The sequence below is a fragment of the Priapulus caudatus genome, unplaced genomic scaffold (genome assembly GCF_000485595.1).
Source record: "Priapulus caudatus unplaced genomic scaffold, Priapulus_caudatus-5.0.1 Scaffold768, whole genome shotgun sequence".
Classification (NCBI taxonomy): domain Eukaryota; kingdom Metazoa; phylum Priapulida; class Priapulimorpha; order Priapulimorphida; family Priapulidae; genus Priapulus; species Priapulus caudatus.
In genome coordinates, this window is record NW_014577829.1 from 36,352 (window position 1) to 42,892 (window position 6,541).

The window sequence follows — 6,541 nt, forward strand, 5'->3', positions numbered from 1 at the left end:
GATATCATTGTACTAGTTAACTATTAAATGTGATTAAGCTGGTTTTTAATTTTTTTACCATGAGTTTATGGCTGTGTGGTAATGTTTTTACCCTTACTTAGAGTTTAGAAACACTTGCTATATGCAAGCAATACAGTGAGTAAGTATAATTATAGCGGTCAGAAAAATACGAGAATGGCCAGGAGACTTTTGAAACCATTAACTTTAATCCACTAAAAGGAGGTTTTAGCATTGCATATATATCAACAGTCCATGATAGAAGATGTTCTATTATGGACTCTTGATATTATCACACTCAAAATTCACAAACAGGTTAATTTTACAAAGAAATTATAAGGTAATTACCCAGATGAAAATTTTATAAAATATATTAATATAACCAATTATTATACTTATCATCAATTATTGTATGTACATATACTATAGCGACGGAATGGAAAGCTTATCATATAACAACAAAGCTATCAGATAACTAATATATTCATACTCCATATATAAGGCAAGCCAGGTGTGTGTGTATGTGTGTGTATGTGTGTGTACACGTGTGGTGCGCATAGAGGAGAAAAGGTGATATGAATGCGCTCACCTTTATAGCCAGTTATATATTGCCCAGAACTATAGTAGCTTTTGCATTTACTTTCAGCTAGGTGACATATATAGGAATTGCATTTAGCTGAGTGACTTGGTGGAGTGAAGCTGTGATCAATGACGCTGAGGATCAGACCTTGCTAGCTGTTTCAGGCTATATCTGTGTGGTGTCCTATTACATGCTGAAGAGTTTAGCATGTACGGATCAGTTGTCATTGCAACGGAGATTACTAGCAGGTAAATTATAATTTGTTTATATAGGTCATTAGTTGCATCTTCCACATAGCTTATTAAATATATTGATATATTGAAATATATTGAATATATTGAAATATTCATTAAAATATAATGTAGTCATTGTTGCATCTAGGTATCAACTTCTTGAAATGACTAAAATAAATTTAAACCCCCATATATTTGTTAGCATCTTCCTCAAGTGGCAATTTGTAATTATTTTCTGCAGTCTATAGCCTTTAGTACTCTCTTCATTACCGCGCAGGAATGCTTGATGCGTGACACTGGTGTTGGCAGTCCTTGCGCTGGATTACAGCGCCACGGCCGCGTTCTAGCTTCACTCCAACGTTTCTGCTGTCTGTCACTACCCTGCAGAAGATGTTCTTCTTACTGATTCGGCTGGTGAACTACCTGTCAGCTCATGTTTGGCCACTCTCCAACGTCAAGCAGGCCCAAGTAAGCTACATGCCATATTTTTTGCGTACAGAGAAGATTTCGCGAATATCAGACTTGACGGACCTAATTCCGAGTAGTTAAATATGTTCGGGCGGGAGAATTATGAATTATTTGGTAATGCAATTATTCACGTGTTGTTATTTTTCGCGGTCGGACTCGCTCACTAAATTTGCGAAATAAGCCACCGGCGAAATATACAGCGTTTGACTACAGGTAAGTACTATTGGGTGATCGCAGGCTGTCCTGTTCCTGCTGGTCGGATACGGGCTACTATTGTTCACGGTGGATTTCAGCAGACCTTAGTATAAGCAACATGTAGTATCTGCTAAATCAGTACATTGTGCTCTTTATCAACATTGGTTGCAAAAACAGGTCACATAATGTTGATGAAAATATGCATTTTACGCGTCAAAGTGAAGTAGTTCTGACCTTGCGAATACCATACCAAACCAATACCACTTCTAGTTCTAGTTGTGTATGGTTTGGCTTGGTTTTTTTCGTTATTTGCTTAGGAAATGTTTCTGACTGGACAGCTAGCCAAGCAGGCCGCCAGAGTATGGGAAAACGCTATAATTCAGTGAAGATACGAACACGCGAAGGATACGTTAGAGTTCACCTCACTACAACTTCCAGTCCATGATAAGTAGGACTTGAAAAGAATCAATGCTACAGCTACTGAGTTCAAGTAGGGAGTTATACTCCTGAAAAACTAAATATTCTATAGATAGTGTCAAAAGGAGAGTAAATTATTGAAGTGTGTTAACTCAGTGTTAACTTAGCTGTCGTATATTGAAACACTGTATAAAAATGTATATATAAGAAAGTTATTAATTTGAATGGTAATCATCGTCTTATCACAGTCGCTATCATTGTTGTTGTCGTTGATGCTGTGTTGTTGTTGTTGTGTGTTGTTGTTGTTGTTGTTGTTGTTGTTGTTGTTGTTGTTGTTGTCATTATAACATCATAATCAGCTCACATGATAATCATTATCATTATGCTTAGCTGCATCACATCAGTCATCGATATTCTTATAATAATGACCATTGTAATCTCTTTGATATACTAGACTGTCGCAGAGAGCAAAGGGCGAAGAAATGTGCTAGCTTCAAAACGTACGCTAAAAGGATGGCAGTCAGTTCAGAACATACTGGTGTGTGCAGAGATTCCAGTCTGCGATGAAAGGCGCTTCCACAGTTTTCTCTGAAAGTATGTTTCCCATCCATTTGTTTATAGCTAGCAGATATATGATAGTTCTCCACATATTCATCTCTATAGATCCATGGGCGTAAATCCTCGGGGGATGGGGGATGCATCCGCCCGCTCTTGAAGGAGGGGGGAATGGTCGTGTACAAATTAGCCCCCCTAGATAAAAAAAAAAACTCTTACCTACCTGCCCGCACTGAAAGTTGAGGCTAATTATGATAAATTGAGACATGGCCGCAGACCTAAATCAATTCAATTAGCTGCAGGGGCGTGTACGGGGAGGTTTGTCAGGGAGTCCGGACCCCCCCCCCCTCGTCGCGCAGGAAAACGCAACTGAGGGGGTCTAATTCAAAAATTCTGGGGGACTGGCCCCCCGACCCCCTTCGCGGATCTATCCCCCCACATCCTCGGTATGGATTTACGCCCCTGCATAGATCGACAACTGAAGTTTATTGCATTCAACTCTATCTTCAACCACTTGATTTCATTAACATATAACACAGGCCCTTGTGCATTTGACCTTTGCTTTGCTTATGTAGGTGTAGTAACATTGTGTATGTGTTTATATAGCACGAGAATTTGAACCTATCGCCTCCTGATAGACTCGAGTTAGATAATCTATGCAGAAAGTATTGAGTATTACTTTCTAATATTATATGTTGGTAAAATGTAGGACGCTTGCACATCCAGAAGATGTGAAGTGTCTGAATGTGTGTTGGTTTTTTAGTGTGTCAACGTTTGTATTGATTTCGTTATTATGACAGATTTTGCCCAGATGTCGTAATGTTAAGCCAAAGTATGAAGAAGAACTCTCCGGCTGACACGAGAGTTGTTTCTAATGTACAGACACGGCCGGTGCGACACACAGGAACAGGCATTCGCATTGGACAATTTCTTGCCCTTGACAAGCGAATGAAGGAATGGGTGCGAAAATGCTTTCATGTCAATTGCAATAATAGTCCACTAAGTGGGAAGCCATTCTCTACTTCACTGAAGAACATCTACTGTTTTATGAAGTATTTCTAAGGGGTGTCTTTTTCCAAGTATTTGAAAGTATCCAGGCAAAATGGCTAGTAAGTTTGTGTCTATATTAACACTGTGTGACTACAATTTATGTGAAGTAATAACTGTTACTGTTGCATTCTTATAATAATTTTTTGTTTCAAAATGCATTGAATAGTATATATGCATAATATTCGATTTCTTGCAATGATATGCACCTTAGCTTGTAAGTCAAGTCAAATAAGTTTAATGGGTACAATTCCATTCAATACTCAGTGCTGTATTAGAACTTCCATGCTAAACATTTGTTTTAAGTTTCTATATTCGTTGACAGTTTTATATTGATATACAATGTTGACTAATTTATTGCGTAGATTTGCTTGAGCAGGATACAGCTCATCGTCAGCCACATCTTGGAGGTGCTCACAGAGAATGAGGCAAACTACTACATTTGTCTCTTCGCACTGTGAAAGACAAACATCTGTGTAGGTGCAAGTATATCGTTGATAGTTTGACGAACAGAACAACATCGCTTGGTAGTAGGTAGACAATAATCAGCTGAGCAAATGGCTATAACATTGATAATTACTATTAGGGCTGTAAATGAATACACAAGCCTCTGCGATTCGATCCGGTCTCGATATATTAGCGCTCTTCGATCGATTCGCCAGGCAAACTTTACAGGCCGGGGACGGTTTTACATGCTGGGGGTTGATTTTCTACGGGCCCGTCGGGCTTGCTAGTATTATAAATGTCAGGCCCGAGCTTTAAAATACGGGCATCGGGCCCGCGGCCCCTTAGGATTTTGTCCCATGAGGCTGATGTGTATGTATACATACATATGAAAATTAATGCTGGCCTCTTTCAATCTTGATTACTTACTTGCGACATAGTTACGCAATTAAGAAAATTGGACGAGAGCATGCGACTTGTAAGAGATGAGAAATGAGCAAATGATTATCTCTGTATCTTTGGTTTATATTGCACATAAATAGTGTACATATAGCCTTATAGGTTCACATAATAAATGAACATTTTGTTGTCTACCTACCAGGGGAGGTAAGTTATGTATTAATGTAAGGAGCTATGCATCCCTCTTACTCTTTATATATAATCCACAATATATTAAAGCAAGCTAGGGGAATGTCAAAACACGATGTGAAGTGGTTTCGACACGAGGAGGTGGACATCAACATCAAAAACCAAACAGTGAACTTCAACACCTTCATTCTAAAAATCAAAATTTTATCTTAATAAATTTAAAACCCATTTAATAAAGCTACTATTAATCAACATTCATCAGCGTTACACTAGCCATAAGCAGTCCCAATTAATACATCCAGATCAATCAGACATACATCTCGATCAATTCATAAAATGTATACATCAGTGCATAAACTTGTCAAAAGACAGCATGACTGTGTTGGGACTGTGAATAGTAAACACAGCTGAAAATTAAGACATGTCGGGGGATTCACGGGATGTTTGCAAATTAGGTTCAGATTTTAATTATATCATGAATCCATTATCCAGGAGCTGAAGTACATCACATTCACAGCATGAGAACTTACAGTTAGGGGCAAATACTGAAATAGACCATTTTAGTCGTGAAATGATGATAGTAATACTAATAGTATAAATACAAATTGTATTTACTACCTTTCTTATTTACACTCTAGAGCATAACAACTCCACGAAAAGGACGTACGAAACTGCAGAAGCTAAAGAAAATGAACAGTATCATTCCTAGTGATGTGTAAGAGAGATATAACTATAAGCCGGAGAGATATAACTCTATTAAATTATAATATAAATTAATAATAAAAACTATGTATCGTGGATCGTGGTATCGTGGAGGCGCATTTCAGCGGCATTGGCGTATCTTTCTTCCTCGGAGTCGTAGTCGTAAAGCTCTACATCCCACTGGCAGCAAGAACAAGCCCGCACGTACAGCCCACACGCGCCGATTGACTATAATATAACAACAACAACAACAACAACAACAACAACAACAACAAACAACAACAGCACAAAGTTGTTATATTATAGTAAGTCAATTGCCGCGTTAGCTCCAAGAAACAGGTATTGCTAGGGTTAGAATACCGGTGTCACGTTAGTCACACAGCCTGGTCGGGTTATGGCGCGCTGTGGTGCTGTACGTGCGGCCTGTTCGGTTCAAGGATAGAGAACATGCGGTCCCAATAAAACATTGCATTTACATCAATATAATATAATATATTATCAATATAATAGGTTAGGGTTATGGTTAGTGTATGGATAGGTTAGGGTTAAATTAGGTTAGGGTTAGGTTACGCACATTGTTTTATTGGGACCCATGTTCTCTATCCTTGGCCGCTTGTTCTGCTGCCAGTGCTACATCCCAGTATAACGCCCTGGACGGAAAATATAGGCCTCCCACATAATATTTTCCCACTCACCTAAAAAGATGTGAGGCGATGCCAGCAGTCAGCTGCTAGTGTAGGGACCTCTGACCTCTGAATGACCAGCTTATATGAGATGTCGATTCATGCATGCAGAAAAGATACGCGAGCCGGTGATGAACCGGTTGAGAGAGAGTTCACGCTACTCGATCCGCCGGCGGCCGACTTTTAAATGTCAGAGCACGCCGCTTGGACCTCTGAGACACAACGGGCTTGCTAGTTGTTCGCTTGCGCGCAAGCGAGTTCTGATTATCACGAGCAATCGCCATTCCTTTCAATTATGGCCGCTTTCATGGTGTGCATTAAATATCGCGATCTGCGTTGCTGGACTAATGAGTTTACTGATATCTTTGCGCTGTTTGTCGAACCAGGAAATATGCATATTTATTGGTTCAATGTATAATATATTTGTTTATATTAATTGTCTGCGATACACGTGCTCATTATTTCAATGATACACTGATTACACATCGACGTCAACTGTTTTCCTGTCGTGAATGTCCATAACGCCGAAACGGATAGAATTGTCTTCGTAAGACCCGTTCAAGGGCTTGATTAGGTTAATTGTAAACGTCTTATTAGGCTCGTAAGTTAATGTGCTAAATATTCGAATCCTC

General features: G+C 39.1%; 1 protein-coding gene across 1 annotated transcript in view; it reads left to right on the top strand.

The window, feature by feature from the left end:
* Positions 1-6,541, top strand: part of LOC106813410 — a 25,546-nt gene that overhangs the window by 7,604 nt on the left and 11,401 nt on the right. The window lies entirely within an intron of this gene.